Source organism: Buteo buteo, chromosome 5, assembly GCF_964188355.1.
Source record: "Buteo buteo chromosome 5, bButBut1.hap1.1, whole genome shotgun sequence".
NCBI lineage: Eukaryota > Metazoa > Chordata > Aves > Accipitriformes > Accipitridae > Buteo > Buteo buteo.
In genome coordinates, this window is record NC_134175.1 from 16,572,230 (window position 1) to 16,599,859 (window position 27,630).

The 27,630-nt window shown below is 38.4% G+C and overlaps 1 long non-coding RNA gene across 1 annotated transcript in view; it reads left to right on the forward strand.

The window, feature by feature from the left end:
• LOC142031084 (uncharacterized) overlaps positions 1–27,630 on the forward strand; it is a 148,542-nt gene that overhangs the window by 62,600 nt on the left and 58,312 nt on the right. The window contains exons 10-13 of the long non-coding RNA XR_012650398.1: positions 399–1,873; positions 3,745–3,929; positions 12,454–12,530; positions 18,335–18,497. This is a non-coding gene — a long non-coding RNA (uncharacterized LOC142031084). The remainder of the gene's footprint in view (positions 1–398; positions 1,874–3,744; positions 3,930–12,453; positions 12,531–18,334; positions 18,498–27,630) is intronic.

The following is a 27,630-nucleotide window of genomic DNA, read 5'->3' on the forward strand; positions in this document are numbered from 1 at the left end:
AATGTAAAGATCCTTGGTTCAAAGTGTGTGTAATCAAAATCCAATGAGAGATCGATGGCATTTTGGTGACTTTTTCTGAATAGGTCAAATGACAACATTTATGGGAAACTTTTCTTGTGCTTGGTGGATGATTATAAATGGATTTATTGCATTTTGGTGTTCTAGCTGTGGAGGAAAACTATGCCTATATCTGTGAGGTCTATATATTTATATGCATATGTATGTAATTTTTAGTCATTCACCCTTGTAGGTGTGTAAATTTTACACATAAAAATATGTATACATGTACCTTTATGTATATATATGTATTGACATTTTAAGTTAATATTGTCATTAATGTTCATAAGTCAGTGAAATGTTACTTCAAACATATAAAATGTTCTCTACTTATTTTTAAGTTCTTCAGAAGACAATAGGAGGATCTAACATGAGTGGGAAATTGTTTTCATTCTGCCAACAGTGACAACATATTGGAAATGAAATTGTCAACAAAGGCTCGTATTGCATCATCAGAATCCACTTAACACTTTGTGGAGAGCAAGAGTCTCACTTTCAGAGGTACATTTTAGGAATAAGTCCACCAAGGCGTTTTGGTCTGAGTAACTGTTGGAGAATGTTTTTGTGCTTATATTATGCAAATTAGCACCAAAAAGTCCAAAGTGATTCAAAATTGTAAATGAATAAGACATACAGTCATCGCCAGGACATCAGCTTTTTGATGTCTGTCCTGCAGTTTTATAGTTCAATTGATGAAAATATTCTATTCTATTGATCATTTTTCTGAGTGATTGATATGATTTTTTTGTGGCAAAAATGTGTACATGTGTTCAGCTTTCAGCAAGGATCTGCTCTACCTGATTTTTGTTACACTTCATTACAAAAGCTTCATATGCTTGTAGCTTAAACATAATTGCTTAAAAAAATTCAATTATTACATCAGTCTTATTGTGAATTACTAGGAAATCATGTAGATAATGTTCACTTTGGCTGGACTGTGTTTTATAGGTGTGAGAATTAAAATCAGGTACACTAGTTGCAGGAAAAAAACATTTATTGAAATATTTAATGAAACGAACAAAATAATTTGTTGAATATTTGACTGTTTAAGGTGTATGTTGTAATTTCTAATTAAATGCTGTTATACTTTTATGAGGTCAAAATGTTTTCCCCAAATTCCCGACTGCCAGTGAAAGCATTTGACTTGTCTTATATAAGATGTTATTTTAGAAAGAACTGGAAAGAGTGGGAGATTCTGCAGTGTATGGATGCTGTATTAGTAAAGCTTGTTCTTTTATGTAGTATCAGCTACAAAAAGATAATTTGTAAGGCATGTTATAGTTCTGTAACTTTTATGTTGCCTCTAAAATGCTGCATGTTCAATGAAAACGGGAATCCAAATACATGAGAGAGTTTATTGGCAGCTCAGCTCTTACTAGACACCAGAGCATCCACACAGAAATACTCTCTCAAACTGTTTCTCACTGAGGAAGCTCAGTGAGAATTGGCACTTATGGACAACTGGTAGTTGAACCACAAGGCATAAATCCCCAGGGACACACTTTCAGTAGTTTTACTGTTCACAGAACTATTTGCTGCCTTAATGGAAATTCAAATGGAGATCCGAGAGCCCAACTCAGTCGTTTGCTCCTTTTGCATCATTTATCATTAATGAACTAACATGGATAATAATATAATCACTCTGATCATAGTAAACAGCTTTGATGGCTCTGGTGACAAGTGACTTGCTCACATGCTCCTTGCTCTACTGGGTCTGTGCTTTTAAGAGTAAAAATGGCATGTGGAGGGGAAAAGAAGAGATTTAACCGAGTAAAATATCAGCTATAACTGGACATAGAAATAAACCTGTACAAAGGTAAGCAGTTTTTACCATGACACCCCAAATTGCTGAACTGCAGTTTAAATTAAATGAAAAAGGCTGTTTCCATATGAGAAAACAGCACTATGTCTTAGATGACATATTTCATTGATATGCAAGTATATAATGCTGAACTGTAGTGATAAAAAGCACAGGTGCTCTGATCTTTAAGTGGCCTGTTCTATTAATATTTCTTTATGGTATGCAGCATTAACTATTTTTGGAACTATCCTAAACTTAAATGTGTCAGTTATTATTTCATACCATTATTCTGCAGTCTGAAGCTTGAGCTACAAGTTGTGATGTGTTGTGCTTTTATTTGCATTACCAGATGATTTGATATTGCAGACAAATGGGAGCTGGAGTCCAACATTGCTGACTGATGCATTTTATATTAAATAAAGTCAGTAGACACAGGCCAGGAATATTGTATCTCATGATTATTATAACTTGTGATTGAAAGATGGGTTACATTAAGACAGCTTTGTCACAATCTTCCTTTGAAAGACAAACTAAATATCTTTAAATTCAGGCAGTATACACAGCATGTCAAGCTCTTGTCTTTCAAAGTAGTGGAAAGAATTGCTTCCTTCCTTAATAGTTTTGGTCTTCACTGTGAAATAAGCTTTTACTAAATGAATCCTCTAGCAATAGGATGGATGAGAATAGTAAATTAGAAGCATACAAGTCAGTGAATATGTTAAGAATGCAACCATTTATTCATTTATTTTTATACTTTGGATAAATTTTCAGCACTGTGTCCATGTGCCTTTATTATACTAAGGAGACTTGCATTTTAATTCACTGCACATAGCAAACCTTTATAAACCTTTGCCAAAAATAACAAATGTCATAACCTTGCATGCTCCAATCTATTGTTTAACCAAAAAGGTATGAATATGTCTTAAGACCTTAAATCTATCACAACGTTACATACTTTGGTATTAACACTGGAGTTAATGTGAGCAATTATATGTAAGATGGCCCGCTGTTTGGGGATTAAATCTTTGGACTGACTTGTCAGGTAGGGAGTAAATATTCAGAAGAATAATGACTTTCTTCATGTGAGTTAATGTTTTGCCCACAGTTTTACACTTGTCTTGACAAATCTTAGGTTTTTTTAATAAGTATCAAAGAGTGAATCAGGCACTTGGAGATGTAGTTACTGAATTTTGCTTTCATAATTTAGTTTGCAAATGTATATTGCATTTGCAGATAGTGAGGTCAGGCCTTGATTTAGCTTTAAAAATATCTGTCATGGTAAAATATTTGTCCTTACAAATTGAAACAAATTGTTCAGCTGTCAATGGAGAAGAATATTTCAAGACTTTTTTTTTTCTTTTTGGCTGGTACTTTTTACTGATAAAATCAGTGTGGTGTTTACCTGGGGAGATGCTCTGTCGGGGGTATATTTTGAAATGAAGTGGAAACAGAATTCTGAGACTTTTTATGAAGTGCTAATGCTATGAAACAGATTTGAGAGTTCTCAGGAAGTTGCCTTTATTCGTACATGAGAAGTTCATCCAATTTATGTGAATTTTAATGTCTATCTCTTGTTCTCTTGTCTTCTCTTCAACCTCAGTGAATTCATAAACTTTTCATGATGCCCCATGTAAAAACTTCTGTGTGTACTAGAATAAGCATCAGCTACTTCATTAGTTGTGTGAGACTGTCCTGGATTTTATAAACAAATCAATTCTGGTTCAATAAGATTACTATTGGGCTATCAGAAGCTGCCAATAGAGAGTGTAGCAATAATAAGCAAAATTCTTTTAAAGTTGTGGGTTTTGGGGTGGGGTGGGGTGGGGTTTTTTTTGTTTGTTTTTTTAAATAAAGTGTTCATGCCTGAGTTAAGATTTCTCTCGTAGATTTATAGGCTCCAGACTTAGTATTAGAAAGTGTGTGTTTTGTGAAAGTTCATCTAAAGAAACAAACCTCACCCAGTCGGCTGTTAACGGCAAGCATATCTGAAATACCATCAAATGCCACCGTTTTGTCCTCCTGGCGCGTATATGTGTCTTTTCACTGTGTTTGGCCAAAGATAATTATGATGGTAAGTAGTGTAAGAGTTGTGTTTTTGGGAAGATGGTAAAGATATTTCAACCAGTATAATCCTAACATTTCTGTAGCTTTACCTGATAAGGAAGTTCTAGTAGAAAAAATGCTGTGGTAATTTGTAAAGGAAACTTTCTACTATCATTATATTTTCAATTGCTGAAAAGATGTATGGCATTGAGAAATGCCAGTTTCAAAAGAGAAAGGTAGCTTATTTTTTTTCTTTTCTTTAGTGGTTCTTTAGATACTTCCATAAAAAGTTTGTCATCATTTTGCTTTCATCAATCCTTTCAAAATGCTGATGCTACCAACTTTCAGCTTTGTAGAAATAAACAATTCATGTTCATACAACACAGTTCTTGATGCAGAAGTGTAGATATCTATAGTTATGTGGTGGCTTGCTGTTTGAAAGGATATTTGAAAAATTGAATTCAGATGCACTGAATTCTCTCAGGACCATTTCATAAGTTTGACCCACAGAAAAATTTCAGAAAAGAAAATAAATACTTCCTGGCTATTTTAGGCTTTTTAGTCTATAAGCACTAGAGTCAGCTCCACTGAGATGGGAAACATCAGCCTGATGTAATACAAATTTTGCATTAGCATAGAACAGTTGAAGAAACCCTTAAACAACTTCTTACAGGTAGGTTAGCACACAGAGGAAGCATGACCAATGCAAAGGGAAAACGTCCAAACCCACCTATGCCACAAAAAGCTTTTGCTGCCTCATAGCCACCTATTTTCAGCTCAAGTTAGTATATACCTATGTCTTTGCATGGGTTTTAGCATGACAGTCAGTGCTGGAGGGTGAAAGAAGGCTTGAATTTTATTCAGGTGAAGGGCAAAATGCACTTTTCTGAAAACTGTTAAAACCATGAGGTTTGCGCTGGGCTAAGAGAAGACAGCAACTCAGCACTAACAAAGCTAATACAAAACAGCACACCCGTCTTTAATCGGAATATAGGACAGGCAATATGCTTTAGTGTGCAAGCAACTGCAGCTGTTTTTCTGAGTTTTAGTCTCCATCCCTGAGCTACTGTTGTCCAAAAAGGCAATAAAAGTGACATTCCCTAGCTTTTGCTTCTCATTATTGAAGGTGAAAAATGACAAAGCAAACAAAACGGGTGGTTGGAAATCCTACTGTCAAGTCTGATTAGAACTATTTAATTTGATGCTTTTGCTGGAATCTGATTCAGAAAATACAACTACAGAGAACTAGGAAACACAGTTAGAAGATACTATATAGTTTTAGGAAAGAAAAAGTAGGTTCCTTAAAATTTTGATCTTGGCTGGGGCATAAGCAATGCTTATGTAGTCACATATTGCTGACAGAGGTGGTGACGCAGGTTAGGCTCCTGATGGGCTACCAGTAGAAATCACAAGGAATAAGGCTTGAAGGACTGGACTGCTACAATATGAGCAGTGACTAGTGGATGGTGATAAAATGCTGCAAATTACTGGGTGTGAGATTTATAATGGCTTTCTTCAAGTACTCCAAGTACAGACCTGGCAGTTGAATGCATGAAGCAGATGTTTTGACTGCTGTGATTTGAGACCAGTATGGTGATAGTCTGATGTATGTCCTGGTTTCAGCTGGGATAGAGTTAACTGTCTTCCTAGTAGCTGGTACAGTGCTATGTTTTGAGTTCAGTATGCGAAGAATGTTGATAACACTGATGTTTTCAGTTGTTGCTCAGTAGTGTTTAGACTATAGTCAAGGATTTTTCAGCTTCTCATGCCCAGCCAGCGAGAAAGCTGGAGGGGCACAAGAAGTTGGCACAGGACACAGCCAGGGCACCTGACCCAAACTGGCCAACAGGGTATTCCATACCATGGGACGTCCCATCTAGTTTAGGAACTGGGAAGTGGGGGCGGGGAGTCGCCGCTCGGGGACTGGCTGGGTGTCGGTCGGTGGGTGGTGAGCAATTGCCCTGCGCATCATTTGTACAGTCCAATCCTTTTATTACTACTGTTGTCATTTTATTAGTGTTATCATTATCATTATTAGTTTCTTCTTTTCTGTTCTATTAAACCATTCTTATCTCAACCCACGAGTTTTACTTCTTTTTCCCGATTTTCTCCCCCATTCCATTTACCTTCTGCTCTTCCACCTAGCTCAACACAACAGATTATGAAAGACAAAAGCATAGAAGACTACGTGGCTTATTTGATATGAAGTTTTCTGTACCTTTTCTTGATCTTTCTCTTAACATATATTTTTCTAACTGTCCTGATTCCCCTGCACTCTCTCACACATGACTAATGAATATGTAACTTTCCTTGAGCTCTCTGACTTTTCTGCCATCTTCGGAGGTCTTTGAACTGAACCCTTCTAGGCATTCCCAAAGGACTGAGGCACTCCGAAATCCTTTTCATGTCTTTATGTGAAGATACTTTATCTCCCTTTTGTTGTTGTTCTGATCTGGTCTATTATTCACACAGAACCTTTATCTGCTCTTATGCCCAAGAGGTGGTGGATGAATGTAATTTTTCTGCAGCCCCCACTTCCACCCACCCCAATTATCTCTTTAAAACCCTAAGGATTTTTTACTTAATTCTCTTTTCATGTGTCGTGATCATTATCTTGACTTCATCCCATTAATTGCTACCATACATCTTTATTGAATATTATAGTCTGAAAATGAAATGCAGAAAAACATTGTGGGCTTGATCACAAACATACTCAGTTAAATGTAATCTTTCCATCTGATTTTCAGTGGATTTAGAATTAGGTGATAGTTTCCCTTTGAAATAACTTTTCAACTAAAAAAAGTAGCTAGGCTTCCAGAAAAAGTTTTAATGTTATTTTCTGGATCAGTCCTGAAGTTCTTTGTTCCAGCGAAACCCTGGAGGCTGGATAGCTAAAGGAGCTTTGAATTAGCTGTCTGGAACTAATAGCATTAAATCAATTGCTACAAGAATATATTTAGGCTGAGCATTAATAATATGGGAGGCTGGATGGCATAATGATGGAGCACTGGCCTGGGATTTGGGAGATCTGGACTGTGTTCTTGGCTCAGCCAATAACTTGCTGGGCAACCTCAGGAAAGTCACTTTACTTACTTTTGCTGTATTAAAAAGTTCAGTGTGGAAAGTGTTTTGAACTCTTCTGATGTCAAGGGTTATGTCACCACCATATATATTATAACCATGTAGGTGAAATGTATTAAATAACAAGCAGAATGACAGTGGTGAGTGCCTGTGGTTAAAGAACTTTTTATGGAAACTGCTTGAGACTCCTGTCAAATCTATATTTCTGTAACCACATCATACAAGAAGTGGAAGGAATATGAAGATGCTGAAAGGTTTTTTTGTCTTACAAATAGCCCTTTATGCTGATAAGAATGGTTTAATAATGATATATTGTACCATGTAAGATAAAAGTAGAAGGACGTATTGAGTGGCATTCTGCAGGAGTTTATTCTGGTTATTGCAATAGTCAGCCTTTTTATGAGGGCACAAAATAAGATGCACCAGGAAGGAATATAGAGAGTATCAATGATGATGGAGAGTGCTGCTCTACTGTTTTAGATAGCAATTTTATTGATAGGGACCACTGAGAAAGCTAACATACTTCATACCACCTTTTTTTTTTTTTTTTTTTTTAAAATGGATCAGAGTTCAACTGTGTCAGTAGGAAGATCAGCTGCACATTACCAGTGGCAAAAAGGTGGGATTTGGGGGGGAGAAATCATCAGAGACAACTGAGCAAGGTTCCATTTTTGAAATTGGTTGGACTTGGTCTCTCTTCACTGGGAAGCTAAGAATCGGGTGAATCAAATGGAGACATTAGTTATCTTTGAGAAAGTGTGGAGGACTTAGTAGTCTCCGACCCTGAAAAAAAAAAGGGGAGGGGGCATCAGAGAAATTAAAAGACTAGTCAGCCTTCCCAGAAAAAAATACTGAGGAAACAATCAAATTGTTCCTAAGGAAAAAACCCCAAATGCAAACCAAAAAAAAAACAACCCAAGAAAGTGTGAAACAACAAAGATCAAAGATCTGTCAAGGGCATATTATCTGAGTTTCAAACCAACTTTTTTCTATGAAAGAATAGAGCGGCTATAGTAGAAGTAGTCAGTGTTGTGTACTTTGACCTTTGTCAGCATAACATGGCAGCTTCAAAAGTAAACTGGGGAAAGCATGTCTGAAGTTAAACTGCCCTAAGGTTGATACAAGACCATCTGGAAAGCCACATTTACAGAGAGGTTCTTAACGATTCACTGCCAAACTCTCAGGCAGGATCCTGTGTACTCTTTGCAGCAGCACTCAACATTTTCATCAATAACTTGGATGATGAAACAAAGGCTATGCTTAGTAAATATGCAGACAATACCACCCTAGGCAGCTTCAGGCTTGTTGCAAAATTAAGAAAAAATTTCAAATAACTTGATAGTTTAGAGAAATGGTGTATTGGTTTTGTGTGGCAAGGTTTTGGTGGCGGGGGTGGTTACAGGGGTGGCTTCTGTAAGAAGCTTCTGGAAGCTTCCCCTGTGTTCGAGAGAGAGCGAGCTCATACCAGCCGGCTCTAAGACGGACCTGCTGCTGGCCAAGGCCGAGCCAATCAGTGATAGTGGTAACGCCTCTGTGATAACATTTTTAAGAAGGAAAAAAAAAAAGTTGGGACAGTGAGAAACAGCCGCCGGAGAGAGGAGTGAGAACATGTAAGAGAAACAGCCCTGCGGACACCCAGGTCAGTGAAGAAGGAGGGGGAGGAGATGCTCCAGGCGCCGGAGCGGAGATTCCCATGCAGCAGCCCGTGGTGAAGACCATGGTGAGGCAGGCTGTCCCCCTGCAGTTCAGGGAGGTCCACGGTGGAGCAGATATCCACCTGCAGCCCGTGGAGGACCCCACGCCGGAGCAGGTGGGTTCCCGAAGAGGCTGTGACCCCGTGGGAACCCTGCACTGGAGCTGGCTCCTGCCAGGACCTGTGGCCCCGTGGAGAGAGGAGCCCACGGAGCAGGTTTTCTGGCAGGACTTGTGACCCCGTGGGGGACCCATGCTGGAGCAGTGTGCTCCTGAAGGACTGTACACCGTGGAAAGGACCCATGCTGGAGCAGTTCGTGAAGAACTGCAGCCCGTGGGAATGGCCCACGTTGGAGAAGTTCATGGAGGACTGTCTCCCGCGGGTGGGACCCCACGCTGGAGCAGGGGAAGAGTGTGATGAGCCCTCACCCTGAGGAGGTGAAGCGGCAGAAAATAACGTGTGATGACCGTAAACCCCATCCCTGTCCCCCTGTGCTGCTGGGGGGCTTGGTGGAGAAATCTGGGAGTGAAGTTGTGCCCAGGAAGAAGGGAGGGGTGGAAGGAAGGTGTTCTGAGATTTTGTTTTATTTCTCATTACCTTACTCTGGTTGACTTGTAATAAATAGAGTTAATTTTCCCAAATTGAGTCTGTTTTGCCCGTGATGGTAATTAGTGAATGATCTCTCCTGTCCTTATCTCGACCCGCAAGCTTTTTGTTATATTTTTCTCTCCCCTGTCCAGCTGAGGATGGGGGAATGATAGAAGGGCTTTGGTGGGCACGTGGCATCCAGCCAGGGTCAACCCATCACAAATGGTCTGAAAAATAGAATGGAGTTGAATAAGGGCAAATATGAGGTGCTGAACTCTTACAACGCTAACCAGCTGTGCCAGTTCAGAACAAGCTGGGTGGCTGATCTGCAAGGGAAGATCTGGGGTCTTACTGAGCATCACTAGTGGAAACACTTAAATGCTGTCAAGCTGTTGTGCAAAATACAAGCACCCACTGGGTGCACAAGAAGAAATGCGCCCTGCAGGGTAAGTGAAGGCACCCTGGTGAAATCCTATGTCCATTTTCAACACTACGCTTCGTGGAGGACGAGACTGGAGAATGGCAAGTGTAAGGCAATAATAATGACTGTACTAGTGGGGATTTAATGAACTAGTGTTATTTCATCTGAAGAGAAAAGGTGACCAAGGTGCTACATGGTAATTGCCTTCAAATTCAGAAGACACTGTGCAAAGATAGGGCATAATTTTTCTCTATGTCCAAGTGAATAAGTCATGAAGTAATGAGCTAAAATAGATTTGAGCAACCAATTTAGATCAGACATTAAGAAAAAGTTTCTAACAATATGGGTAGTTCAGTGTGAGAATAGATTCTGTACTCTCCCCAGACAATCTCCATAACTGAAAATTTTTAAGAACAGGTTAGACTAATGTCTGAATGATCACTGTGTAGTTGACTCAGTCCACAATCCTACGTCTCATCAGGGAGGGCAGACTAGAAGTTGGAACAGCTACCTGGGATGAGCTTTTTGGGCTTTGATTCCAGTTTTTTTTTTGTTTTTTTTTTTCTGGTGCATGTTCTGTCTTCTACTTCTGTTGCTACTTCAGTGTAATTTATATACAGCTAGTCTATGATAGTTTCATTAGAAGGGCAATGTAAATAAAAGTGGTGAGAAAAATATATTAATGTTTGTAAAGTACTTTATGAGCCTCAGCTGAAAGGCAGTATATAAGCACAAACATTATTATGGGAAATCAATGAATAAAGTAATAAACCAAACTGAATAAAAAAATGAAACAAACCCCCCAAAAGTGCTATACTCTGCACATAAAAGCCATAAAATATATATTAACCTTAAATAATAACAGCCCATTTTCAGGATTCGTGTTTTTTTAAAAACTAATTAAGTCTTTCATTTACCAAAGTTCAAACAATTAACCACAAACCTATGTAATCAAGAGTAAAGTTTATTTCTTATTATCTATTCATATTGCAATCCTAGCATTTGAGATGATTACATACTATATATAAACACATACCTACTATGTAATCATTTAAAGTGCTGGAAACAGCATACAGGTAGTTCTAGATGAACACTGTATGCACAGAACATTAATAGCATTCCGGAGTGTGTCATATTATGAGAGAGTCTAATCTGTCCCTGAAAGGAATTTGACTTACTCTTAAGTGAGATGAAGAAAAATGATTACAGTGAACTAATTTTTTTTTTTACATCAAATAAGGGATAATCTTACCTTCATGATTTTGGTTTTTTTTTTTCCTTGAAGAAAAAAACCCATGTTTTGAAGAAGAACCTGTTTTTAAAGCAGCTGCAACCAATCAATCACACTTGAATCCTATGGCACTATTTTTGTTGGTTTTACTTCATTGAATAATTTTAAGATGACCTAGTCCATAGCAAATAAATACGAATTTCCTATTTCTGAAATGGGAGTTGTTTCTCTGGTACATGTCCAGCACTCTTTGGATAGTTAAAGAACCAATAAATATGCAGAAGAGTTAACCAAAGAATTTTTTTAGTTGGAAAATTAATGAATAGTTCAGGCAACAGGGTTTGAAGGAAAAAGTAAAGGATCATAGCTTAAAATGAGCAAATTCATTAATCAGGAAGAAGGCAGACCAACAATCAACATTTTTTTGTTCATTAACATTTACAGGAGATATAAAAATACATAATAACAAAAATAAACATCGTGTGAACAGCCTGTTCTTTTCCTTTCATAGCCAGGTTACTCAAATTTGTACTTTGTGTAATACTAATCCCAGCTGTAACTGGAAACAGTTCCAGATGCAGCAGCAACTTAAAAAGGACATCAGGAGGGGGTCCCAGAGGTAGTTTATGAAATGAATTAATGAAATTTAATAACATATTCTACATTTACAAGTCCTTTCATCTGAGGTTCTTGTTTATAAATGTTGCCGCACTGTTGTAACAGAAGAAAAAGTTATTGCATAAAATTCTCAAGAGTCCTACTGAGGCAGTGTAGTAACTAGGCATCTAATGACCAAGTCACCTTAGAAAAGAAGACTTCAACACCTCAATTTTGATGAATTTATAAGCATTTAGATGCTTTCAATGTTTCCCAATTTTCTTTATTAAAGAAGGTACAAGTACAGAGAGCTCAGTTCTGTTCTCTCACCCAGCTGGGAACTGTTGGCACCAACAAAGCTTAAATCCATGAGGTGCTGAATGCCTTCATAAAATAATCAGTAGGAAATGGAGACATCTGGTACCTGCAGCACCTTACAGGATTTATATGGTCAGAATCAGGCCCAGAAATACAATGTATGGGAAGTCATGTAATTGTGACAGAGAATCAAGGCTATAACCATGCCTATGCTTTTACCACAAAACTATTTTCCTGCAGTCACAGATTAATAAAATCCAGGGTAGGGCTTGGAAAGAAACAACAAACCAATTAGCTTTTAAGGATAAGTGAAGAAACCAAATAAAAAATTTGGGCTATCTAGGCTTTTTCAGGCAGAGAAACAACATTACTTGGAATACTTGACCATGTAAAAAGCCACAAAGATTGAAGCAAAAGTAACAGGCATTGTCAAGAAATAATACTGTTTGTAACAGGATTTTAAAAGGAAGTGAAACAAGGAGAAAAAGCCAGAATTATTTACTTTCGTTTCTAACCTTATTTCCAATATAAATAAATTCCAAAACATAAGAGAAATTGCATTATTTTGGTGGAGAGAGAATCAGACAAACCATTTTACTTTCTTTTGTTTTCTCGTTTCTTAGATACTTCCTGGAGGACTTGGAGGACTGCCAGAACTGTCATGAGATGGTCTTTTGCCCTCTTGCATGGGAAGAAACAGGTCAGTTGCATGTGTTTGTCAAAGAAAGTTTAAAGATTTTCTTTTAAAGGAAGCTTCATCTATAAGCCCAGTGGCTGTGGCCTAAAACAACAGCAGTACCCACAGTGAATGCCAGGGGAGGGCAACCTGGAAAAGAAGAGAGGTCTGTTGATATTTGATGAAGGGAAAAAGGAGGAAGTGAAAGGATCGATAGGCAGATGTGGAGCAAGGTGGTTTTACACATGTGTGGAAGCACTGACCAAACACAAACTGGTTACAGAGCTGTCAGGACTAGGGTCAAGAGCCATTGGCAAGCCAAGAGGGGCTGGTGGAGCAAAGGAGAGCGAGGCATAGGTAGTGGACACATGTCACAACACGAGCTCTGTAGCAGTTTAAATTGTTTTACTGGTGAGCTCTCCAAATTTAAGTATGGGTCTTGCCGACATTTGGATCTCAACAGTTGGGACTCCATATATGTTTTAGGGCAGTGGTACAGATGCATAGTTTGCACGTAAAACAAAGTATGGGAAGTGTTATGGTCTTACATCTGAGTGGTCATTTCATCACAAGTCCTAAACGAATAGCTGTTATGACTATCATCTGGAAGGTGGGTTTCTTCAACAAACATCATATTACTTGAGGGAAAAAAAGGAGAATTATCTCCTGAATGAAGCTGAATGGTGATTCAAGGGGCTGTTTCTTGAGACTACAGAACCATGGAGTGGATCATCACTTTTTGGTTAAAATTTGAAGTATCATAATCTCTCAATGAGTGAATGCAACAAATTGTGGGAGTATAGTTGGGTTCTCAGTTGATGGAAATAGGCAGAGGGGGTCCATGCTGTCTGAGGAAGCTTCCCAAATGTCTAGGTTACGTAAAAGTGAAATACAGTAAGACTTCTTAGCAGTATTTGGTGTTGGGCACTGATGTAGAGTATAGCTCTCAGAACTGATGGTTTTATGGTTTTGAATAGTTCACTGGGATGCAATTTGGCTGGTTCAGCAGATCTTGGCTCAGGATTTTACTGTGTTACATCATATTTGTACCAGTTCTTGCTTTTTGGTATTTAGCTGTAGTCTCTGTGCTCTATCTGGTAAAGGATAGCAGGAAATTGTGAAGATATAAGTGGTAATGAATCAACATCATTGTCTGGAAGCTTGACAGTTGCTGACCACTGCCTCAAACAGATAGTCTCTTCAAGAGGGTAACTGGTTGTCAGACATCTTCATGTTTAGACAGAAGACCAGATTCAGGCTGTCATTTGTCCTGTAGTTATGAGTGGAGATTTCAGGAAGAAATGTGGAGCAAGGGCTTTGGGACTTCAGCATTTCCTAATTTGGTTGTGAGTCTGAATACTTCATCCTGAGTCTGACATAGGTATTGGTGAATTTCTTTATGATCCCCTGTGATAATCTATAAATGAGCATAAAATCATCTCAATCTGGCTCTGGGTTTACTGTCAGGTGAAAGGATTGGAATTAAATGTTCTAGCTAAGATCTCTTCTGGACTTGACTTATGCAAAGAACACAACCAAAATTGATTGAATATGACAGTGTTAATTTATTCTTCTGATGTTAGAACCTAATGCAAGACCCCCAATTATTTTTCAATCAGTATCAATGAAAAATGGGGGAATACACTGTGATTTCTTAAACTAAGACACTATTTATCTGCATGTTCCTTTTGACTCAAATAATGTCTAAGCTCAAAAAAATCAGGAGGCTGTGCTTAAAATGTCTAAGTCAACTATACCACCATCCCTCTGAGGAAAGACAGTTTTACAGTTAAATCAGAAAAGTTTTTATGAAGTATCAAGCTTCCCTGTCAATACACTTTGCCTAGCACTTACTTTAATTCCCAACAGAGTAAAATAAGGTGTTCCTATTTGATAATATTTGGATCAGACTTATAGTGAGTCACAGTACTACACTACAGTCTTTTTTTTTAAATTCTAATTTATAATTCCCAGTTCCTTTGTAAAGCTGACACAGCTCCATCTATCCTGAATTCCTCTCAGATACACAAGTCCTCTGTCAGGACTCTGTATTTCTAGCACTTGGATGTGATGCTTTTGCTGTTATCCTGTTGCACCACATCCTAATGTAGTTTTCCCAGTAAGAGGAAAAGAGGTGCAGAGAGCAGAATAGCCATGTTTTTTTTAATGCAAGGCAGAACTGAAAAGTAAAGTATCATCCATGGGCTGGAGGGAACAAATAGGCTTTAGCTTGTAGTTCATCCTTCAGGCTCCTTCCCTACCAGTGCAACTGGAGAGCTGTCATTAGTGTGGCACAGACTGGTGCATATCTGAAAGATGATTGTATAATGTGTTTTTTTTTCTTCTGAGATCCACTCTAAGGAAATAAAACGCCTCTATTTTTTCACTTCAATGCGTTTACCGGTAGATGGTGCTAGCAACTGCTCCATTCACGGTGGTAGCATATGGTCCTGAGATCTCAAAAAAGCCATGTTTTATGATAGCAGCAAGAATTACTTCTCTTTGTGAATCTATATTCTGTCAAAGAATTTATGTTAGGCCTTGCTGAAGTGCTGTCAATTTAATTTAAGCTGGAAGTCCTCTGCAGCAGTCAGCTCCACAAAGGGTCTCACCTCGTCAACAACAATTTCACACAAGTGTGAGATTAGCAGAGAAGCTGCTGAAACAAAAGACACTTGTTAAATACAGCAAGGGTCAGCCACAGAAGGTTGATGCTAGATGCTTCTAAAACAAGGCTTAAAGTTGCATGGAAGAAGTGCAAACTCTTATTAGGAGTGACTGCCGCCCATGCTAACTCATGTGCTTTGCGAACCAGGAGTTTGGCAACAGTGCTTGGCAGCTCCCACGCTGTTCTTCAGTAGAGGTGGAGCACAGACGCGGGAGAAATACTTAAATCAAAGTTATAGGGCAGGAGCCTGCTGATCGTCAAGCTTCCTATTAATAGATGGTATATTTGGGAGGTGAGTTAGGAAGCCTAAAATCTCTCCCACAAATCAGTAAGCTTGAAACTGGCTGAGACAGAACCTTTCTGTGATGCACCAGGAAGGCGCTCAGTCAGGTCCTAATGTTAAATACTCCTCAATTTTAAGGTCTGAAAACAAGCCAAGGTACCAAAGCCCATGGCCACCCTTTCCCCCAAATGATAGAGCTACATTATTTCGCTTACTGTTTGTGTAGGTGGAAGAAGGCGGTATAAGGTGCTGCCCAAGGGAAACCTGCAGGTCCAGTTCTGAGGGCTGAGCACCCAATAAAGACAGACTGTAGAGAGGGGGAGAGGGAGGGCTAAGGAGGTGATGAACCAAGATGGATTCTTCTGCTAATAATCAGGTCTGATTTTTAAGAAGTAGGCATTTAGTACTAGTCTGTGTTCCTTAGCCTGGTGTTGTATTATTCTGGTGCACATTGAAGCAGTATCTGGGCATATAAATTTCACAAACATAGCAAGTGAAGCGAGTCTTCGGAGACCTTCTGAGCTTAGCAGAAATGGTAGGAAAAAATGTTATTACCATTTTACAGGTGATGTTTCGAAACTAAGACAGACTGAGAGTTAGGTGGGAAGCAAGTTTTCCTAGACCTTAATTTTAGCATCTAAATCTAAATTATCCATTTTCCTTTTCCTCCTGTAAGATAACCACAGCTGTATTCTCAAACTAATCAGAGAATTCCCAACTACATCTTCATGAAAACCTGAAAATGTAGCATGTGCAGTTTGCTGGCTTGATTTTTCAAAGTGCATAGCATTCAGCAGTTCTCTGGCATTTCTGGGATTACTAGCTGCTTGGCATTACATCAAGCCTCTTATTTAAGTTTCTGAAGTGTAAAGTTAGAATCCTGGTTTTAGACACAAATTGTTGCTTTGAAAATTGTGGTCAGCAACTGTACAGACTTTAAAAAAAAAATTATCCTGACAAGGGGGTTCTCCTGAGTCTTAACCCTGGCAAATTTTTAATTTCTCTTCCCTCCCTCCCAGGGAAAAGATTAACTAAAGATACAAAGCACAATAAAACTGTCAGATCAGATGCATGATATGTGTAATGAATGGTGTAGAACAAAGCGATAAACCCTACCCTGAAAATACTAAACCTTTTTTTTTTCTGAAGTTGCCTCTTGCTTTCACCCTTCCAATTCCTGTAGGATGGTGTAAGGTGTTTTAGATTAAATCAGTTACTTCAGGGCAAGAAAAGAGTGTTTCAGTTTTCATCTGAACAGAAACATTTTGGACCCTGCAAAAGAATCACTGCTAGTTTGTGGCTTTCCTTTGGCCTGCATGTTCGCTTTCCTGTTTTCAAAAACTACTTGCTTGAGATGTGTTGAACTGATTGTTGCTCTGCCATACTGTGTCAGAAAGGTCACACCGCATTGCATTCCTGCAACACAACATGATGAAGGCAATCAGAAGTGAGGGGCTCATATCTATGGCACATTTAACAGGTGCAACTGCAAATGTGGACATTGTGTTTTCTTGAAGGATTGCTGAGAAAGCAAATTATGTTTCTGATGCCTACCTGAAAGCCATATTATGAGCCTTTCATCTTTAATTAACAGGTATTCATACAGAGAATCAGGATATGGACTTTGCATAGTTGATGATTTTATGAATTTATTTTTTTTTAATCAAATCTTGATTGTTTTGGAAATCCTTGTTTACCAGGTTGCTTTGGTAGGCAAAGGGGAGGTTTTTTTATTCTTGTGAAGAGCTATAAAAACATCCCATTTAAGGGTCAGATGGCACATAATCAGCTTCTGTAATTGTAGGTGAAGGTACCACTGAACCTTTGTTCTTGTTTGGCTTCCTGCTGGTCTTAGCAACTTTCAATAAAATACAGCAAATAAAGGGGGAATCACTTACATACAGAAAAATTATCACAAAGAAAGCTGAAGAATAATGTCCATCAAAATAATTACTTTAAAATTACCAGTCAAGGAGTCAAGGTCCATATGGGGAATCTTAAATTTGAAATGGTCTCTATCTGCTGAATAGTTTCATTCATTCAACCCAATTGTGCCTTGCAGACAGTCCAGGTGCAATCACAAAGATTCAAATGGAGATGAAAGATACAGGTTAAGGCCTGATAAATGAAGAAGCATACAACCTATAGGGGAAAAATCCAGCAGAGAGTACTTCATGTAGCCTACAAAAGCCTATTAAGCCTTTAATAATTATACTGTGGGCCCTTACCGAACCACAGAATGGTTGAGTCTGGCAGGGACCTCTGGAGGTCATCTTGTCCAACACCCTTGCTCAAGCAGGGCCACCTAGAGCTGGCTGCCCAGGACCATGTCCAGACAGCTTCTGAGTATCTCCAAGGATGGAGGCTCCACAACGGTTGCGCTACAGTGAAACTTTTGAACCAGGTATCAATCATATACTGAAGAAATACTCACTTTTTGCTGACAGAGGAGCTGCCGAAAAAGGCTAGTTAGTAGTGTGCAAGGGCATGGCCTGAGCAGAGATCTCTGGCACAGTAATACAGCTGTGCTTTTGGGTATTGATTTCTTTATTTTATTCCCCTAAATACTTTTAAAACTTGTCAGATAGTAATTGTTTAGAGGAATAAAATAAAGAAATCACAATGACGCTCTTGATCTCCTTCAGGCAATAGAACATTTTGGCTTGTATCTCTGAGGGAAAATTGGAAAGTTTAAGAACTCAATTTTCAAATTAATATTTTGAATTTTTCTTTTGGCATTGATACTAATGTATGCACTATGTGTATGCCAAGTATTCTGCATGTTAGAATATCATCACTAATCTTGGTAAACATGACTTCTTTTCAGAGAAGGATTCTAAGGAGTTAGCTGTCATTTGAAAATTCTCTGTATTTCAGCAGGGTTCGGTACAATATAGAAGGCCAATGAAGACAGAGGCAATGCTCACTATGGGATTAATTGTCTGTCTGGACCATACAACCCAAACTCCTGGAAGAAGCAGCACTGTCCATTCTGTGAAGTATGACTGACAAAAAGTCTTGACCTTGGGAAAGATCTGAAGTGAGTTCATAAAGGAGATGCCATTGGCATCGCTTCCTTTCTTACATGACCTAATTGCATGGAAAAGCCTGACCTAGGGTTAGGTGAAACTGAAGAACAGTTGTTGAACAGTGTTTGATGTTGTTTGGCATTTGCCGATTTTGTTGTTTAGTGTTTCTGTTGGGTAGTTAATGTACAAAGTAGGGTATGTGAGCCAAAGGGAACGTTTTCTGATGCTTAATCCAGGGACAATAAGGAAGTCAGAAAAAGTCCACTCTTAAAATCTCAGTTCATGCACTCTCCTTTTGAAATCCAAGCAGGTTTCACTAACCCGCTGCGTTTAATCTCAGTATCTACTCTGTCATTAAAGCACTGATTTGTTCTTCTGTACTGAAAATTACACTGTTCTCATGGAAACTGCCATCGCTTCTGGAGAAGACTATATCTAGCCTTTTAAACCTTTATAAGTGGACATTAATGGCATTATATAACTTTAATGTAAAATAAACTGGAATGCTTGGAAAAAAACAACTACTTTCACAGACTTTTATTAGAGCCAGTATACAGAGAGCCTGCATTTGTGTGGCTGAGGAGACATGTTTTACCTATGTTTTCTGAGGCAAGTGTGCCATATAGTTTTATTTCTGCCAGAACGCGTGTTATTAATTTATGGAAACTAAAGGCAGAGTGAGAGCTGGAAAAGCATTTTTTTAATGGCTGCAATTCAAGGCATCTAAAAATAATACATCCAGGTTCTTTCTGTAGCCTATTGTTTGTGTATTTTCTTTTTTGTTCTTTCTTGAATGGGCTAGTAATTTTTTTCTGTGTTTGGTAAGGCTACTATTTCAGTACAACTCTGTACATGAAAAAGTACTTAGAAACATCTGCTCTGAATTTGTTTTTTATTTAATTAACAATTAAATGCTTTTTTTTTCCTGGTGAACATAGCAACTTGAGTTGACCTCATTTATTTTATTCAAAAATTTAAGTACTTTAATTACACCACTGCCTTCCTCCTCAGATCATTTTAAGATGATGTAGTTTCAATTTGTATAGCTTCTCCTCTTATTGTACATATTTTTAATCTGAGGTTCCAGCTTATTAACGTCTGTACCACTTTACAGTGCTACAGGACACTATTAGACAACCAGGTTACCAGGATGGAATTCAGCACACAGATTTCAATTTCCTTACCTTAGAAACAGGGCTCCAGGTACCAGGGAGACCTATTCCTCCTCATTCTTTCAGGGTCTAAGTCTTTTACACTTGGTACTTCATCTTTATTCCAGACACCAGTATAGCAGACAAGCAAAGTAACTGTAAACTCTTTTCATACAGGGCTTATCTTCCCTCCTTGATGTCTGCATTTTATACCATACATCAATTTGTGGTCATAATCATACAATGTACAAAACACTGGTTTTCCACTGAAAGAAAATAAAATTCTTGGCTTGGTTCAGAGCAGAGCTCAAGCACACCTCTTTAGGGTCATAAGATATAGGCACTCCCTATATGACAGGGTTGTGTTTTGCCCTTTCTGCATTTCGGGGGTGTGATGTACCAGAGAGGGGTTCAGGACAAGGGGCTGGGGTGCCCTCCCTCACAGCGACACTGTGCCACTTGTGCACTGGCAGAGCGCAAAGGGTTACAGCTCTCAAGCCCAGTAACTGGTTCACTCACCTGGCAGCTGAGCCCAGCCAGCATCTGCTCCACTTCTGGCAAATGCACTGAACTATACATAGCAAGTTCATCAATTACCACAGAAAAGCTTAAGAGCCCTTGTTCCGCCTAGTTCCTTCATCATCTTCATCCCAGAGTGCCTTTTAGCTACAACGCCTGGGAATTTAGACAAGTAGTTTCACATCTTGTAGAAGAAGAAATTGAAGATTTATAGTGTGAGCTATCAAATGATGAAAGAGGTGGTAGTGGTTCCTCCTCCTGCTATTTCATGAAATCTAATTTCAGTCTTTGAGACCCATTTCAGTCTTTGAGAGCAGTCTGGTTTGTTCCAAACCAACTAAAATACTTTGTGTGCAGATCACCTTTTTGCTTAAGCAAGGAAAATGGATGAAATGTATTTGTTTCAGATTGAACTCATTTAATTTCTGGTTCAGTTTTTGAACAACCCTTGTGGTATTGAGGGCAAAATATTAAGCAGTGCAGTAAAGAAGGTTACACTGTAGTTACAATTCATGCCTGATACACATGAATTGCTATCAAATACTGGTACGACAAATGAATTGTTAGTGACTGGGCACCTTACTAGTGTCTTTCTGAGCCATTAATTCCATGTGCTGTGGAGTTCATGTATGGGTTTCCTAATGTATGAGGATCTGGCTTGGTTCCTTGTCCCATATTTTTTAGGTGCATGATGAAATTAGAGATCTAAAAGAGCCTGAGAATGTATTTTTGAGTATCAGAAAATACAGCCTCAGCAGCAAGCCCTTTGGGAACTGTTTGTTTATGTATAGTTAAGGTCTGCACCCTGTATGTGTTATGTGGTGATTGCTCGTAAGGAAAAAATATATATTTATACATAATGGAGTAGTGCACAGTTCGTACAAGCAGATATGCTGGCAATTAAACCAGGAAAAAGTATTTCTTTATGCTATTCCCAGTGGTGTGCTGGGAATATATGGTTCCCTAAATTATACCTGGGCATCTCCAATAGGTACATTATTAGATGTTTCATATAAAACTTCACTGGCTGTGCAAAAACCCAGGATGTATCATTACAAGTGCAGCTTCAGTGAATTTTTTTGAAAAAGCAACATAGTTTTATGTTGCATTATTTTCAATTTATTTTCAGTTTTCAGTATAAATAATAATAAAGAAAACATTGTTTTCTTTAATATCACTTTTCTTTTGTTAGCTTCCTCTTTCAGACAAACAATCAAGCCAGCATCATGGGAACAGGAGTAAACAAATAATAATAAAAAAATACTCCTTTCTTGTAAGCACGCTCATCAGCTATGTACAGTACCTTCAGCAGGTTTTGGTAGAAGGAAAGTAGATGATACATTTGCCCACAGAATTTTTTTTTCCCAGACTGAATGTTTTTTTTCATTTGAGACAAGTGAGTTTCAAAAAATGTTTTATTCTTATTCTTTTGCCCAGTATCAATTTAAAAAAGAAAGCCTTGTTACAAAATAAATGCAAATGGCTGAAAAAAAAAGTATCCCAATATGCTGCCAAAGAACTAAAATGCATTATTGAGTGATAAATGCAGGAGATTTTTTTATCTCTCGATCTCCCCATGCCTCCCTCATCACAATTAACTACTTATGAAGCATGCCAGAATGACAGCCCTGGAGATGAAACGTAACACTCCATGGGTCAAAACAGTGTTAGATACTTGCCCGTTAAGATGCTTCAAGTAGGAATAGAAGTGATCACTTTGGAAGTATGTCATCTCGAATCATTAATCAGACCCACTCAGCCCGTAACTTCCCTCCCGAGTTGTCCAACAAAGACACCTTTCTACCAGTTACTACATCTGCTGCCATCAAAGAAGGTTTTGTGATCTGAATATATCCTTACTTACAACTGAGTGGAGGTGCACTCTTTTTTCCTAAATTTAATTTCTGTTCCTGCTTTTATTTTTCCATTTTAACATAGAATTAGAACATAATAATTACAAAAATACCCATGGCTGTCTACAGCTCTCCAGCTCCCTCTCAGAACACCACCACAGGACATCAAAAGGATAAAATGAAATATTTTTAGGTGTGGTATTTCTGTATCCTACCAGAATATAATGAAAAGATTATTTCTGATGAAGATTATTTAGTCATACCTTGTATTTGAGTGTGTCCATGTGCATATGATCTCTTTTCCCCAATATGATGGAAAGTAGAACCATTAATTTAGTAAACCTTTTTTTTCCATTACATGAAAAACTGTAGGTATGATAATCCAGATTTAGTTCATATTCTGTCAAACTGTTAACAATAGGAATTGCATTCTTTCTTTGGAGTGCACAGTTGCACTCAGTACTTATTACTAATTAAGTGGTTTGTTAGTATACAGAAGCTCTTACAAATCTCTCCTCTTTGCTGGCAGAGCTGGGTAAATTGGGTGTGACTGGGATTTGTAGGAGCCTTTCCCACATGCCAGCGTGCGTTCAGCCCCCTCCTGCAGTCGAGTAAGTGCCCCCTTCCAGGGTAAATGATCCTTCCTGCAAGTGCCGACAGCTTTGCCAGGCCCTGTCAGTGTGCCACATGTACAGACCACCAAATTAACTGTACCTGCAACTGGCTGGAAGTTTTCCAATCGTCCTTCTCTTCACTTTGTTCTGCTTCCACTGCCGGTCTCTCTCCTATTGATACGGGCTGTTAGGCAATACAAGTATGCTGTTTCAATGGGTCTGTGACAAGAGTTACAATGTGTGGTCCTGATGTTTAAAAATGATAGCCATTCTTGATTCTAACTGAGGTCTATGAGTGCTACAGAAAATTGGACCCTGCACAAGCGCAGAAGAGAAAGCAAAGTGCTATTTGGACCTTTCACTTTTCTTGAGTATTTGCATGGATTCTGTGACTCAGGTCAATGCAACCTTTCCTACCATCTTTTTTTCTTCTACTTAAAACCAGCCTTTTTAGAACAGTGGGCTTTTTCCTTAGAAAATAACTGTCTTTGTTCCACACATGTGTTTGCACAGCCACCACTGCTGCACTGGACTAGATAGGAAAATGTTCATAGTTCAGTGGAAAGCCATTTCAGAATCAGTCCTAGTTGCACAGGTGCTGTAAACATCCATTTTGATCAGTGAAAAAACATGGTTGCTTTTAACTAAAAGTGGTGTCCGGATGATTTTGTTTTGATTTTTCAACACTGTTGGTGTTGAAAACAGGTATGTCAGCATTCAAAAGATGGTCCTAAGGCGCTCAGACTTTTTTTAATAGCAAGCAAAATTCTCATTAACAGGCAATTTTAAAAAGCAATAACATTCATTTTTTGGACTATTAAGCATATAGGGTGTTAATATTTCCAGCAAAGAATGAACTAATGGAAAATAAAATTCTGTCATGCACTAGTGCCACAGCATTGCAACATAACATATGTGAGGCTGATTACAATTCAGCCTTTCAACAGGGTTATACATGATCAAAGCTTCTGGAGTGAGAACTATGTAACTTAAATGATTGAAAATAATTTTAAGTTTGTCTTCTCTCTTTTTCTTTCAAATCATAGCTTGTTTCCTGTTAATGATATGTTAAACTAAAAAAAAACAACTGTCAGTCTATATACCTTCCTAATTGGAGGCAGACATCTTTGGTGTCACATCCATTCAACACACAGCCAACTCAGTTTTTTTGCCTTAGGTATGTGTTGCCGGTAGGATTAACCATATCAGCCTAAAAATATCTGCCCTTTTTGATGTCTAAGTAACAGATCAGCACCAGGTGACGGAAAGGCAAAATGCCGTTCTTTGAAGGAAAGTCCCAGCCGGTAGGACAGGACTTCTCACACCCCAACAGGTGTCTGTACTTCCACCGAGAAGGAGAGCTGAACTCATCTGCGGGGACTTGACTTTCCACGCTCACCTTCTGCTAACCGTGACTTCTCTGAGAGTGATAATTCACTCTAGAAGGCCTGGTTCCTGAAGTAGTTATCCATCACTATCAGTACATCTCAAACCATCAAACACCTCCCATAGGACTCTTTCAGATGTTAGCTTAATGATTTTAAGTCACTAAAACGTCTTCTGAATTTTTATGTCTGTGGGCACAAAGCCAATGTCTAACAAAATTCTGTACTTTTGAAAAAACTGATAATGAGATAATACCGAACCTCTTATTTATTAACTGTTAATCATTATCCAAAAAAGACCCAGAAAATCAAGAGCAGACTTTTGGTTTTGATACAGAACTCATGAAAACAATCTCACTTTCTTGCTTTTTCTAGGACCTAGGATAAACTTGATATCACTGTAGCAATGTTCAATATCTAGCAACTTTCTGGAAGGCCTAGTACATGATGTTGGTTAATGCTCTGAACAAAAACAAGGAGCTTCACAGCAGTCAGAATACGTTCCCTTCTGTAACTACTTTCACAATCACATTGATTAATTTTTTCAACAAACTAAACTCACATTTTACTTGCTGCTACTTTAACTCCTACCAAAGCCTGTAAAGCAGAAATTCAACTCATCTGTGCAATCCTTGTCTCTGTGTCTATTATCGCAGACCCAGATATGCAGAGGTTCTTTCAGACCTTACAGGTGCAGTGCTAAGCTCTTGCTGCCTAGCAGCCCACCCTTCAAAGAGACCACTGATAGGAGAATGGTCACTGCTCCACTGTACGCCATACTTACAGCTTGGCCATGGAGAATTAATGTGGTGTCAGTTTACTGCCTTTCCTCAGTGTCACTGATCTCGCACATAGGCTTTCGCACAATCAGCAGATGTGGCCAATGAAAGACACAGAATCAAACTCAGTAGGAAATCTGCTTGCAAGTGGTATTAATAGAAAAAACACATACAGGAACAATTCACTAACTTCATTCCTTGAAGAGACAATACTGCTGTTGGAAAAAATTTCAAAAGCAAAATACATGGTATTGTTAGAGACGTGAAAAAATAGTGTCCCCTTCTTTCCTTTCTCCCCCCCCCCCCCCCCCAATTTCATCCACCATTTTGATGGAGGCAAATATGAAGTATTTTGGCCATAATATCCATTAATTGGGTTGTCTGCCATTTTAGAAATCTACATTTATTTTTTTTTTCCTCATAAGAAAATTATTTTTTGTTGGTGGCTCCAAATCTTCCTAAAAAGAAATTTATGCTATATATAGTTACCCAAAATTATAGAAGAAAAGGACTATTCTGTTTTGGAACTGTTATCAAATATCTTATCTCAAAAATTTACAACCATCAGAGTGCTTTAGCTGCCTATTAACAAGAAACGATGTGTAAACTTATGGAGTAGAGAGACAAGTTCTCTAAATTAACACATCAAAGGAGTTGGCTGATGTCAAAAGGCACACAATTTGCGCAGCACTTAACCCATTTATTTTCCTGGCTTCTAGATCCTTTCTTTGGAAATCATTATGGAAAGTGTTGAACTAGCAGCAACTTTTGGCATTGATATATTGCAAAATACCTCCACAGCACATTCAAACTCTGATAAGCTTCCAGCCCATTGATATGCATGTTAGAAACAGTAGACTTTGTAGTATTCTCCTCGGTTTTTTTTTAGTGAGACTGCCCTCGAGGCAATTTACAACATCTGCTGTGAAGACATGAAATCCTTCTCTCACTGAAAAGTCAGCTTGCCACTTGGTTTAATGGAGCCAAGATATCAGACTTGTTCAGTGGAGTCTGGCACAATTTGGACAGTCAACAGTGTAAAAATCAGCAAGTCAACAAACTTTCAGTATGAGAAAAATGACAGAATAAAACACAGAAAATAATGCCACAATTTAAAAAAAAAATAATAAAAAATCTGGCCCTCAGTGTTGTTGCAGCAACATAGAATTTATAGCTAATCAAGCCATAAACCCCGAAGTAACATTGATCAGCCTGCCAGCCCTTGCAACATACACTTAGTTTTAAAAAATGCATTTAAAATTGTCCTCATTTCTTTTTCTGAAGATCCCCAAGATCCTGATTATGCTGTTCAGTGAATGCCTGTATAAACCAAACAATTTTTCTAGCTTAAGACAGGCAACACTATTGAGCAGCCTTTTTTCAGTTTCTTGTACAATAACAATGAATCTTTAGAGAAGCGTGCTGGTATCACTTCTTTTCTTTTCACTTTCCTCAAACAATTTGTTATGTTAGTGAACTGATAAAACTCATTTGGTTCATTCCTACTTAAAATTAGTAACAGTTCTAGTTTAATGATTGTTTGCTAGTTTAGAAACTGGTAATGTGGAAGAACATCCCAGTTATCTCTGTGCTCTTATCTACCAGTTCTGTTGTTCTTTTTCTGTTTGGGCTCCACAGGTTGAAAATCTGCCTGAGAAGTCCAGTAACACCAATGCAGTTATGTTATACTAATGACCTTCCTCTGAAACACAAAACAGGAAAATACAGTTTAGGACTCCTTACAATTGAACCACTATGGAAATTTGTTTCTACTACTGCCAATAGCAAATCACACTCTGGAACTGGTCAATGACCTTAATTTCATTAGAAACTACTTCAGGCTTTAGGGAAATTTGAAAGAAACCACGAAACCTCAGGATCCATAAACTAACCATATAATTGTTTTTTTACTAATTACTGATTTTTTAAAAAACTAATTACTATTAGTTAAAGTATGAACAGCATGGAAAGAAACTGAACTTAGGAGGCAAAGGATTTTTTAAAAGGAGATCAGCTCCTAGCAGCTCTGTCATGAATGCAGGATGCCCATGAACTACAGAAACATCTCCATTTTAATTAAGTCCATTTTCTCCTCCTAAGAAAACATTGTCTCTGCACCACATAACACAGACTACTACTGCCAGTCTGCCTTGTGTGTTCCAGTCTTTCCTTTTGATTACTTGTTTGGGTGCCTTTGTGCTATAGGACCTTTTACTTTTCCTCTGGTCATACTGGTCAACAGCGTTCTTAGCCATAAAAACAAGGAGAGAGAAAATCACTTGGTACTTTCTTAGGTTCGAGACATTCACTAGCAAGGAAATTTAAAGAGGATCGAGTTGTGTTTTCCTGTGCTGTAATGCAGCATTTCTTTCTAGTCTCTCCTACAGCTGTTCTTCAGTGTTTCCATTCACAAGCCACTCTTCATTCTTCAGCACACCATGATTTTTACACAGCTTCGTGTTTCCCAGAGTTTATCAGAAGGTTGACAGATTGAATGGTTACAGGTCATTATGGCAAGAAAGGGTATTACAGAAGTCACACTGCAAGCACTGTACCAAGGGGAAAAAAGCAATGCTGGAAACCTGTTCCCTTATGGATGTTCCAGTTGAGACAGTCACAATTATTTTAGGAGGGAAAACATCACACACTAAGTATGTCTAATTATTTGGATCATTTTCTGCTTTAGACAGATTGTGACAATCTTACATAAACACTGCCACCAAGCATTAGGGCAGTCTGATTTTTTGACCCAGATCTGATTATTTTGCAGCACACACAACTGTGGTTCCAGTGGAAGATTCCCCCATGTAAAGTTTCTAAACATAGTAAATAAAGCCATCTGT